Raw genomic sequence first — 13,967 nt, forward strand, 5'->3', positions numbered from 1 at the left:
GTGTGTGTGTGTGTGTGTGTGTGTTTGTGTGTGAATGAGGAAATGCCTCACCTTTTTACCCATTGATAACCCCTGTTTGGGAGCACTGAACGAATATTTTATTCCCAGTTTATTCCCAGTTTTGGTTTGCTTGGCTCAATTTCTGTGATTTTAAATCATTTCCCAAGAGAGGCAGCACTTTTTGAAAAGTTGCAGAAAGAAAAGGGATAAAATATATAGACTGTTTACAAAACATCAATTGAAAAATATCCCTCCTGGGTATTTAAGTGGGACAGAAATATGTTGCTCTGCCAATGAAAAGCAAGTTCAGTGAGAAGAACGGCGGAGAAAGATGAAACTTGCCATGCAGAATCGAATAATAAAAATCTCTCCATTAGATTGCCGTTCTTAACCACGGGGCGCCGTGCCTCTTCTTACGAACACAGAGATTGTTCTGTGTACAGTGCAGTCCCTTCAGAATATTCCCCCTCTCCTGACACTGTGTGATTCTGTCACGCTTTCTCTCTCTCTCTCTCTCTCTCTCTCTCTCTCTGTCTCAGATATAACTCAGAAAGCACACACATGCCTGGTAATTGCCTGCCAGACGGGTGCTGCTTTCAGCCTGCCGCTCTGTGTGTGGTGGCGTTGTTTCTGTGTGTCTGTGCGCGCCTGTGCGTGCATGTTTGCGTATTTTCTTTTTTCCGAAAGGCATCCGACACGCTGCTTGATGCCGTCCTGCGGTCCTGCTCTTCTCCACCCGCACGCCGGGCCCTCGTCACCTTCTTTAGGCTTCTCCATCTGTTCACTTCACCCAAACCCCTCGCTGCCCCCCCACCCCCAACCCCACACTATTAGCCCTTCTCTCTTCTGGCATGGTCACCTCTAGTGAAGTCTGGGTGACCGTGAGGTCTGAGGAACTGTGATATCGGGGAGGCAATGAGGTATTGGAAACAGTGAGATTTGGACAACAGTGAGGACTGGGAGACAGTGAGATATGGGACATTGAGGACTGGGACACAGTGAGGACTGGGAGACAGTGAGATATGGGACATTGAGGACTGGGAGACAGTGAGATATGGGACATTGAGGACTGGGAGACAGTGAGATATGGACCATTGAGGACTGGGAGACAGTGAGGACTGGGAGACAGTGAGGACTGGGAGACAGTGAGATATGGGACATTGAGGACTGGGAGACAGTGAGTTCTGGGACATTGAGGACTGGGAGACAGTGAGATATGGAACATTGAGGACTGGGACACAGTGAGGACTGGGAGACAGTGAGATATGGGACATTGAGGACTGGGAGACAGTGAGGACTGGGAGACAGTGAGATATGGGACATTGAGGACTGGGACACAGTGAGGACTGGGAGACAGTGAGGACTGGGAGACAGTGAGATATGGGACATTGAGGACTGGGACACAGTGAGGACTGGGAGACAGTGAGGACTGAGACACAGTGAGGACTGGGAGACGGTGAGGACTGGGACATTGAGGACTGGGACACAGTGAGGACTGGGAGACAGTGAGATATGGGACACAGTGAGGACTGGGAGACAGTGAGATATGGGACATTGAGGACTGGAACACAGTGAGGACTGGGAGACAGTGAGATATGGGACACAGTGAGGACTGGGAGACAGTGAGATATGGGACATTGAGGACTGGGACACAGTGAGGACTGGGAGACAGTGAGATATGGGACATTGAGGACTGGAACACAGTGAGGACTGGGAGACAGTGAGATATGGGACACAGTGAGGACTGGGAGACAGTGAGATATGGGACATTGAGGACTGGGACACAGTGAGGACTGGGAGACAGTGAGATATGGGACATTGAGGACTGGGAGACAGTGAGGACTGGGAGACAGTGAGGACTGGGAGACAGTGAGGACTGGGAGACAGTGAGCTCTGAGAGACAGTGAGATATGGGATATTGACTGGGAGACAGTGAGGACTGGGAGACAGTGAGGACTGGGAGACAGTGAGCTCTGGGAGACAGTGAGCTCTGGGAGACAGTGAGATATGGGACATTGAGGACTGGGAGACAGTGAGGACTGGGAGACAGTGAGGACTGGGAGACAGTGAGCTCTGGGAGACAGTGAGGACTGGGAGACAGTGAGGACTGGGAGACAGTGAGCTCTGGGAGACAGTGAGGACTGGGAGACAGTGAGCTCTGGGAGACAGTGAGATATGGGACATTGAGGACTGGGAGACAGTGAGGACTGGGAGACAGTGAGGACTGGGAGACAGTGAGCTCTGGGAGACAGTGAGGACTGGGAGACAGTGAGCTCTGGGAGACAGTGAGCTCTGGGAGACAGTGAGGACTGGGAGACAGTGAGGACTGGGAGACAGTGAGCTCTGGGAGACAGTGAGCTCTGGGAGACAGTGAGCTCTGGGAGATCTGGCAGGCAGTGTGTCAAGAGGAAAGGCTGGCTGGCTCAAAGCTTTCAGACTGCAATCCACTGCACAAGAACACACGCTGACTGCATGCACTTAACGTGCTCATCACTGGTGCATCTTTCCAGGTGAGGGAGTGCTGTGTAGACAGAGGATCCTGTGTTCGGACTGTCTGATCGTGTTCATTACCTTTGTTATTTCGCAGGAATTATTTTCCCGCCAAAACCATATTACACTGGTCTCATTCTTCAGCATGCTCAGGTTCAAGTTCAAGTTCAAGTTTGGTTTATTTGTTACATACATACTCGCAGTGAAATGGTTGAGAGTGCTCTGTCCAAACTGAGGAAAAAGAAAACGGGTGCATAGAGAAATATATATTCTATATATGTACAAAAATATATTAACAATGTATGTACAATATATGTATATTATGTTTATATACACAATGTACAATGTATATGGTTGTGTATATGGTTGTGTATTTCATTTCACTGCGAGTTATACTGTGTATGACTATGTATGTGACGAATAAACCAAACTTGAAACTATATATGTATGTACACAATGTACAGAATGTACAGATCCATCTTGTAAAATGACATATTTACAGTTTTTATGTTACATGGTGGTAATTGAACATATACCACCACCATGTAACATAACTGAATATATATATATATATATATATATATATATATATATATATATATATATATATATATATATATATATATATATAATCAGTTTCCCTGATTCAGGGCCTGAATGGCCTGTGGGAAGGCACTCCTCTTCAGTCTCTTTGTCTTGGTCTTCAGGGAGCGAAAGCGCTTCCCTGACCTCAACAGAGAGAAGAGTCTATTGTTGGGATGGGTGGGGTCCTTCACAATCCTCCTGGCCTTGGTCTGGCACCGCTTGTGGTAGATGGTCTGCAGGTCAGGAATTTCCGTGTGAGTGATGCGCTCTGCTGAACGCACTACCCTTTGGAGTGCTTGTCTGTCCTGCTTGGTGCTATTCCCAAACCAGACTGTGATGTTCCCCGTGAGGATGCTCTTGATAGTGCAGGTGTAGAAGTTCCGCAGTACCTTGGAGAGCAGTCTGAAGTCTCTTAGGCATCTGAGGTGGTAAAGATGCTGACGAGCCTTCTTTGCCAGGGAGTTGGTATGGCGGGACCAGGACAGGTCCTGCGAGATGTGAACACCAAGGTACCTGAAACTATCTACTCTCTCCACCGTGGTTCCACTGATCCTCACAGGTTGGTAGTGCTGCTCCTGCTTCTTGCTGCAATCCACGATCAGCTCCTTTGTCTTACTGACGTTTAGGAGGAGATTATTTTCCTGGCACCAGTTTTCCAGGTGTTTAATCTCCTCTAGGTAGGCCTTCTCATCGTTGGCCGAGATCAGGCACATGACAACGGTGTCGTCAGCAAACTTGACAATGATGGTGGAGCTGGAAGTGGCTGTGCAGTCGTAGGTGTACAGTGAGTAGAGCAGGAGGCTTAGGACACAACCCTGAGGAGCTCCAGTGCTGAGGGTGAGGGTGGATGAGGCGCAGTTGGTCTGTCTGTTAGGAAGTTGGAGATCCAGTCACACAGGGATGTATGCAGTCCTAGATCCTCCAACTTAGCAGTGAGTAGGGAGGGGATGATAGCGTTAAATGCTGAACTGTAGTCGACAAACAGTATTTTAACATAATTACCCCTCCCTTCATCCAGGTCAGTGTGGTGTGGAGCAGATGTGCAATTGCTTCATCAGTGGAGCGGTTGTGGCGGTATGCAAACTGCAGTGGGTCCATGGAGGCTGGCAGTGAAGATGTGATGAAATCTCTGTCTAACTTGTCAAAGCACTTCATCACGACTGATGTGAGGGCAACAGGGCGGTAGTCATTGAGGTCGGAGGGTCGAGGTTTCTTCGGGACGGGGACGATGGTGGATCGCTTGAAGCTGGACGGGACGATACCGAACGTCAGGGAGAGATTGAAGATGTCGGTGAATACCGGGGCTAGCTGATCTGCGCAGACTTTGAGGACTCTCCCACAGATACCGTCTGGTCCCACCGCCTTTCTGGTATTCACCCTTTTAAACACTCTCCTCACGTCACTCTCCATGATGAGATAGTGAAGTCTACACTGATAGTGTAGACTTCTGTGTTGATGTGGTCCTACACCTTTGCATTGTCCATTCCATAACCATTTCCAGAGCCATGTGATCCCCTGTCCCTGAGTCCTGGAGCACTCTACATATGCGGAGAAGCTCAATTTCTCTTTCGTCTCATGCTCCGTTCTCTCTTCCGCTTGTCCACGATAATCCCCGCCGGCATGCAAGCTTCCTCACGATCAGGCCGGGGTTATGAAAATGAGAGAGTCGATGGCCAGCCGGGAACAGGACCCATGGCCTGCTGTAATAAGCAGGAAGAATGACAATTTGAATTTGGAGATTAATGGATTATCTGGGAAGGCACTGTCATCATGTCACAGCCGATGACCTTTTCAGATTGACGCATGACTCCATTTTACCAGCCTGGGAGCCCATAGGCTGACACGGCTACTCTCTCTCTCTCTCTCTCTTTATCTAAAGAAACGAGACTAAAAAAGGACTTGCATATAGATATATGAGGGAAAAAAATCTGCAAGGCTACTATGGGCGTTGTAAACGTGCCCGATTTCTGTCAAGGACGACGCGAAGATGATCCAACGCTCTCGCTCTTTGCTGCCCTAATACCTTTTCCAAGGAAGGCGTACGTTTCTATACGGACCACATGCATGTACATCATGCATTAATTGAGTCTGCAGTGTGTGAGGCATGCGAAAATGTGTCAAGTGTCCTTATCAACATTTGGTCACACGACGCAAACCGCCCCCGAGAGGCCGATCGCTGACACGCTCAATCCACCTCAGCAACAGATGTTCGATGGGAAACCGACACAGACGTATTTTGGAACACGGGTCAAAGTCGCGACGGATACTATCGAGAGTAAAATGAGGAGACGCGGAATGCGGGAAGAAAACAAACACACACCAGACGTAAGAACCCTCTGACAGGACACGTGAAACGCACTAATCCTCGTGAATTACTATTGGCAAAGCTACTCCTTTATTTAATTTCCCCCACTTACACTAATCTCTAATTGGTTTCGTTCCCTGTGGACATAATAGTTTGAGGATTATAGGCCTGTTCGAGATAACAGGATATATATTCTACAAAGGCCCGCATGTGTGTGCCTAATAAGGTTCCTGATGTGTTATAGCATGCCTTCTTACAGCATACATTGTCATCTAGGTGCGTTCGAAGCATATGTTTATTTACATATATTTAGATAAGGCAGATTTGCATCCTATTTGAATCCCTTGACCTTGTGTTGGTTTGTTTTTGTCAATAATCTACAAGTTCTAATGTATAAACCCACAGGAAATGGGACGGGAGTTGGCTACGGTGATGCCTCGGCAATGAGCAGATGTTCATTATTAAATAGATGTGGTGTCTCCAGAACTGATCATCTATGTGCCCGCCAGTTATAAGCGCTCTGGGGCAGTTTCCGAGCGTTGCCGTCCCTTAAGGTCACTCGCTAAACGACAGTCTTCATTTATCTGGTGGGGAATCGCAGTCCAGTGGATGTGTGTGTGTGTGTGTGTGTGTGTGTGTGTGTGTGTGTGTGTGTTTTGTACCCGTTGTGTGTTTAGCATTTAGGATAGGACGTACAATGCCTCGCGGTCTGTCTGTGTCTTGTTCAGCCCATACAGTTAAGCACAGAAAAGACACACACACACACACACACACACACACACACACAAAAGAGATTTTGGGAGAGGAAGCACTTTGGGACATCACATTATCATATTATTATCATATCATTATCATAGAGCAGAGAGAGCAGTACAGCACAACTTTCTCCTCTCATTTCCCCTCAACCATACTGAATACAGATAGAATGTACTGTACCAAATATGAGTCAAATATGTTTGGCAGTTTTCACCTCTGTCTGCTGCTGGTGATGTGTTTTTGGCCTCCCTGAATTGTAGGATTCGCCACTAAAGGGCGCGAAGTGAAAGTAAACAGGAAAAAAATAGAGACTTCACTTTTTTTGATCTCCTGCTCTTCAAGAGCTCTTTAGAGCTTTTAAATGCCTGAACCACAGCCCTCACTGTAACATAGTCTCGGTTCCTTAGCGACAGCATCGCTCGGACAAATAGCTCTGTGGCAACAGGATCAGCCTTCCCGTTTAGGGACCGGAGAGCATGTTTCCAGCACACAGCCAATCAGACTTGATGCCATTCAGTCACACAGACTGGACCAAATCCATCATTTCAAAACTCGGGATGGAACTGCTGAATCCAGTGGTGTCAACCATTAAGCAATTGTCTTTTTTTTCGTGCCTGAAATTCTAAGATTCAAACCTGATGGAGGTCCTACATATATTTAATATGTGTTTGAATACAGTAATTGAGTCATCCACAGTAGTTACTGAATAATACACATACTAATAAAAGCACGTACAAAATGGAAAAGAACATAGTTTTTACCTGCCTTTTTCAAACCGTGACGGTATGTGTGTTTCTCAGCTTTCAAACCCTCGGCAATGAAATGTTTGCATACTATGAAATGTTGGCACCGTTGTTAGATATTTGACTGGTGATGTAATATAAAAACACACCACTGTGTATGACAGGTGGCCCCAAAACCCCCATAAACTTCTCGTTCTGCAGTTCGTGAACTCAGCTAAAGAAATGACATCTCTACTAAACACATTGATACTATAGGTCCAAAACAAACATAAGAGTCTTGGGTTCAGCTGAGATTCTCCCAGCTGTTTGACTAATGAGCACTCGTATTGGAGGAACTCAGTGCTGAGTTTAAATGGCTGAACTTATATACAAGTGTGTGAAACCCACTCACGTGGTTCTATCTCTGTCATTGCTTTGCATCAATTGCTCTTAATAACTTACTTTGAAAGTCTTAGTGGAGCACGGGATGAGATGAATGAAACCGCATGACTGCTGAGAGAGACCGCTATTCAGATGCATTTATATCTGACCTTCGAGCGCTGTGATGCGACTGTACGTAATTGTTAGGAAGAATCTCTCCTTTTCAGACCCGCTCCTTCAGCTGCTATGAACAGCGCCATGACAGCAAATTGCATTTTCTGAGATTAATGTGTTTCCCTTTGTGCTTCTGTTTAATTGCTGTTTTTATATATTTCACGTTTCTCATGTTTATGCCTTGTTCTTGCTATATTTTAGAGCTTTTGTTTTCAGTCAGGACAAAATGTAGATTCAAATTATCCCACTACAAGATACGCAGTGGCGCACAAACATTAGATGGCTTTCCATTTTCAATTGGCTCTTAAAGGTCATGTTTAACATTTCTACACTGCGCCACCAAGCTGAAAGCAGAATAAGGCCAAGTCATAATAGTCTCAGTGAACAGAAAGAACCCAAGCGAACCTAATGAACTTCAGAGCCCATGGAGTTTTAAAAAGTCCAGCACCTTTATGACCCGCCTAGCACCGTCACTGAAGTCAAACCGAGCCAAACGTGATTGCTGCTGGGAACCTCCACAAGCCCTTATTCCTGGGTTTAGCATGGACAGGTGCACTGACGCTTGCAATGTCATGCTTTTAGTCCTGACATTTGAACACAGCGAGTTCTCCGGTGGCACTCTTATAGATCTCCTTAATTAATCTTTCCCACCTCGGTGCACATGCCACATGGAGAAGCTGTCCATGCAGCAATTCTGCAACTGCCTTGGAGGTCCTGTGCGAACCCAAGCCACCTGACGTGAGAGACCAGTCCTAGGTTTAGCCTCAGCCCCAGCACTGTTCTAGATTCTCCAGAGACAACGTTTGGCAATCCGTTACCCAGAACGGCACAGGGCAGAGCTGAGATCCGCACTGCTCTGTCAGAACGAACTGGATGGAAGTCTGGTCACAGCTGTTCTTGCAAAGTAGCGAACAGGACCAGATGCCCCCCCCCACCACCACCACTACGTTTACACCCCGAAATATTCCGTTTTCACAAGATGTGCAGCACGAACCTGTTGGAAAATGAGCCGCTTCCGCGGATAAACAGCTGCGGTAAATTCACCGGAGCTGAGGGGCCTCTTTTCCTTCCCTCTACAGCGAGTACGTCGCTCTCTGGTCGGCTGTTTTGGGCGGTGTAATGATGCGTGCCAGTGCAGTGGCCATTAATCTGTTAGCAGGGAAATGACTTTTCAACACATGGACTCGGAGGGAAGGACCCTGCCATGTGAGTCCCCGCCATGTTTATCACGAGGCCCTAAATGGCCTGTAATACAGTCGGCCATCTGTCTTTGACCCTGCAGAGTGGCCCAATCTTGTCATTATCGTACTTTATATATGTGTGTGTGTGTGTGATTATATATATATATATATATATATATATATATATATATATATATATATATATATATATATATATATATATATATATATATATATATATATATATGGCATCATGCATGTAGTACAGATTTGCAAGCTTCTCCACAGAACTGTGCAATTAGAATCAAAGTAAATAAGGCAATTGTAATTGTTACTTAACTGGTAACTGATACTCTGATTACAATTAGTGTTACAATTAGTGTTTGAGTTGTATTGAAAAATTGTACGCTCCGGCTTGCAGCCACGGATGCTTTCCTGGGTCTAAAATTCTTGGCCATAAATTTTAGGCCCAGCACATTTGTCCAAGACTGGTGAGAGTCCTGAGCGCCAAGTCTAGTGATTCATTAGACTATCCATTTGGTGGGCAGTGCTAACAAGGAGGGAGGGTTGATTTTGGGCACAGCATTCCCGCTATGGACCAAGGTGCATTCATGTCAGCCTTTCCCAGTTAAGCATGGAGGGGGTCAAAAGTGAACATTCTGCCATGAATAGGCCATCTCGCTTCTCTAACAGCTAAATACAATGTATAACTGTTTGCTAAAAAAAAATGGCACAGGCCCTCCCATGCATATAATATGTATTCCTCGGTGTACTTATACCAGGGGTCATTCTCTCCTGTAATAAATTGAAACGTGGACAGGATAGATGGGCACAAGTGTTCCTGTGAGTGCTGCATGTAGGTGGGAAGCTTTTTGGAATAAGCATCGGGAGTTGGGTTTACACTCATCTTATGGTTTTCACTCTTTTCCAGCTGGAAATACCATGTTGCTGCTGGGAAGGGTCTGGTGTAAGGCACTGAGGATTGTCACAGTGTGTCTGATAGGAGAGCAACTCAGGGATAGGACAGGAACTCAGGGATAGGACAGGAACTCAGGGATAGGACGGAAAGGTCCATATAGTCCATTATTATCACAGGCTATTATCCCAGTCACAAGGAGGATGCCAGATGGATGGGATGGATGTGAATGGTAGAGGTGAATGAGATGTAAATGGATGCTAGAGGTGGAAACGGTATATGTAGATGGAGGTGGATATGGTATATGTAGATGGAGGTGGATGCTAGAGGTGGATACAGTATATGTAGATGGAGGTGGATGGTAGAGGTGGATGCCTTTACAAACACTACAGCAGACAGAAACAAACACACATTATAAGCATGTCCATCCTCAAATCTGGTAATGCTTTATTTCACATATCTGGTGCAACAATATACAAAGAAATGGAGGCTCACTTACATAATGCATCAAATAATAGAATTATGAACGTATTCTTGTAACTGCTATGCATTAACAACATGGCAGGAAATCAGAGAAATGGCTTCTTGTTTCTATCCCTTATATGTGCTAGTCTATGCCTAATTGCTGCCAAATGGACTATGGGTAATGGAGTTTGGGATTTGATTTAAGGATTTCTGATAGTCAGTGACATAATGTCAGAAGCTGGACCGCTGCTTTAAGACTTTATGTATTCAGTTTGTCAGTCGACCACCACATGGGGGAAAAAAAGCACAGTTAATGTAGTTACAACATGGCACGACTGATTAACAGCAAGTCTCGTCTGTGGTGAACCTCGTGAAAAGGCCAGACGATCTCAGCGGATGCCCCGTGTCATCTGGTGAAGTTATAGTGATGCAGAACCAAGGATGGGGAAGGGCTGGGTTAAACTACTCCTATGATCCCTGATTTGGGGGTGGGGGTGGGGGGGACTAAATAATGAGCGTCTGAAATGTACTGGAGCCGCCGTGGTTCTCCATAACTGGCCGCAAATGGGTGGAGGCGTTTGGAGATGTTGAATGATCGTGCTGTTTATGGAGACTTGATTGCATCTTGGTGATGGAAGCAGCACACTAACTCTGCCCCGCAGAGCAGAGGAGAGACACGCTCTCACTTCTTCGCAAACGCCTGTGACCAAAGTGACTTCCTCTCTCTCCCTCTCTTCCCTTGTCTTGATTTCCCAGGAGCCCTAGAAGCAGACTTAATGGAGACAGCCTGTTGAAGGAATCATATCTTCAGCAGGGATCATCCGGGGACAAAGATGTCTGCAGCCATTCATATAAATATTTGTTCATGCATGGCTTCTTTGTCTTCCTAAATTGTCACATTGCTCGGGAGATTGGATGCTGCTTTATATAGCTCGACTTTAGCTCTCCCCTTCATGTGCAAATGGGTTCGATCCGATCCGGAAAAAGCAGAAATTAGGGTGGCAATTAAACATGGTGTGGAAATATATTCTCCGTGCTGTCAAACATCGAAGCCAGCACCAGAAAGGAGCATTAGGATGCCGATGTGGTCCGATAAATTACTGGAAACGTATAACATTCGCACTTCTCAGTGACTCTGACCAGACATGTGGACCAGGAACCGGATCGATAGGACACCGTGGCCTACCAGGAGGAAATATAAGGACAGACAGGAACATGCGTTTCTTGACAGACTGCCCGGAAAAGCTTTCAAACCTTCATCGGCTCCGAAGCACGGATGAGCTCGTGTTCCTGACCGCAAGGTCTGAGCTCCTAATCCCTTTTTGCTTGATATTTGTGTTCTTTGGGTCCTAACAACCCACCCCCGCCCCAGCGTACACTACTGTCGCATGTCATGATGTAGCGGAAGAAAAAAAAAGACGCGCTGAGTTTTTAGATTTTCTGTTGGGCTCTTGGGAAGCCTTAAGCCGTCAGGAGGACTGTCCCATAAAAGCTCTTTTACTGACCCCCTGTGCTCCAAAACAGAGGTTTTTTTCGTTAAAAAATGAACGTTAGATGTTGGTTCCAGTAAAGAAAATACTAAATAACTGCCGCCGTGTTTTATATTCTCTGATCAGTGTTTAAAAGGATATACAATAACATGTTAGAGTCAAACAGATTCTTTACTGCAAAATGTATGGAGTGGTGAATCGCAAAAGCTAGTTCAAAGATTTCCTGCTACAGGCTCGATCTGTATTTTGCTACTAAAATGGCAAAGCACATGACAGAAGAAGGTCTGCATAAGATATCTAAACGATCTCGCTGCTTATGCACAGAGTCGTCAAACTTGCAGAGAGGAGCTCTATAATAACTGAGCCTCCCACACGCCCACACACTCCCCCCCCCGCACACAGCATCTTTTTCTCTCTATCTCGTATGCTTTCTCTGTTTTTCTTTCCCACACACAGGCACGCACACAATCACACTTTTTCTATCTCTAACACTATATTCTCACTCTCCTACCCCACCTCAGACCTTAGACACCCGCACAAACACACCCACACCCACACGCACCTCTTTTCACTCTCACTCTCCTCTGCTCTCACCCCACCTTGCTGTGTACACATCCACACACACATACCCACACATCTTTTTCTATCTCTCACACTTTCACTCTCACTCTCTCCTAACCAATATCACTCCTCACCCCCCCCAAACACACACACACACACACACACACACACACACGCGCACACACTTTCCCCTGCACAGTGAGTGCCTAGCACTGCACTGGAGAACGTGAGTGACATCGCACATGCTTGAGGCGGCCGCAGCTGTGCCAGGAAAAGCTCCAACTTTGGTTCGGAGCGGCAATCGCCACAGCAACACGTGGCGTAACGGGTGCGCATGGCGGGTGCCGGCATTATTCACGCGTGGCGTCCGAGGGAGAGGATCTGCGGGGAGGAAACGGAAGCGAAGCTTTACTCCGACAGCCCTAGCTTCGCTCTCTCGAGTCCCGCAGGTGGGCAGGTCTGTATCCGGCATTAACAACTCGTTGTTTCTGTCTTTACTTCACTATCACGGCACCAGCCACCACAGGCGAGGTTTACCTCCCTAAAGAGCAGCTTTCTTATTAGGGAGCACGCGGGGTCTCATTAAAAGTGGAACATGGGAACAAGTTTAAGCAATAAATTACAATGGGGACTGGGCAATGGTACCATATACTGGTTGATTTATGCATGTGGAATTTTTATGTAATTGCATTTACACAAATCACTTCAATCAAAGAAAAATCACTCCAATTAAAATGAAATAGAAAAAGATCAAAATATGTATAACATCAAAGGTCACAGGTCTTTGATTACACTTTTCCAACTTGATTTCCCAACTTGAAATACAATACTTAAAGCGACCAGTAAATACATGACATTTATTTACTTGTCTGATGTGTAAATGTTTTAAATGAACCCTTTTTTGTGAACATACGTTTAAAATGAACAAATACTTTTAATATGTGAAAAAAAAATGTAAATCAACTTGTTGTGTAATAAAACGGTGCAATTACTAACCTCAAGATGAATCTTGACTAAGATACTTTCTGTACTTCCTTCACTCATTTAAAACAAACAAACAAAAAAAACAATATCAAAACTTGTCCAACTCTTGACTCTGTTAGATGTTTTCATGCCTTGGATCAACTCTCGCTCTACTGCTTTTGCTTTCTGCTGCTTGTTTGGCAGCAAGCGGCGGCTCCTCTGGAGTCAACACCGTTTATTCCGTTTGACGGAGAGCTATCTTTGTTGTCCCGTCAGGCCCGGGCGACGTGTGTCATGTCTGACACTCTCTGCCATTGTTTCGGAGGCACAGAGCCCTTGTTCAGGGGTCCCTCTCTGGTTTTCATGAACTTGGATGGGCGTCGTTCGAGAAAGCAATTTCATGCTTCAGAGCCCGAGCTCGGGGCGTGCGGTTGTTACAGACCCCCCCCCCCCCGGGACTGACACTGCCTTTTTTAAGAACAAAAAATGTGAGCAGGTATGGAAATTAATGACCCAAGCGCTTTGTTAATGTGGCCGGGTCTAGACAGGAAGACACTGGTGGCTTCAGAAGTGATAGGCTTTCTCAGTGAACCCCACCTCCCCCCCCAAAGAGGAAATGGACAGTAAAGGATAAATAGGGATCGTAAAAGGACGCCACGCCAAAGTGGCAGACTCCACAAGTCTTTCAGCAAAAGCCCGTGACATTTAGTGCTAAATTGATTAATGACATTTAACTGAAATTGAAATATTATGCCACCTGACGCCGGAACAAAGCGAAAATGTCACCGTTCTTCTCCGCTGAAACACGGAAGCTCAGAGAAGGAGCCCTGATGCAGCGCAAAACGGCGTCATTCTGTGCGATGCCCTGCATTCTCAGTCATGGTGCCAGGACAGTTGTGGAGCCCACATGTTGGGACTCGTCTGTTCCCTAGCCGACATCCTCTCTCCTTTAATCCTGGGTCATTTTTAATGACACAT

This window comes from Electrophorus electricus, chromosome 18 (assembly GCF_013358815.1).
Source record: "Electrophorus electricus isolate fEleEle1 chromosome 18, fEleEle1.pri, whole genome shotgun sequence".
NCBI classification, from domain to species: domain Eukaryota; kingdom Metazoa; phylum Chordata; class Actinopteri; order Gymnotiformes; family Gymnotidae; genus Electrophorus; species Electrophorus electricus.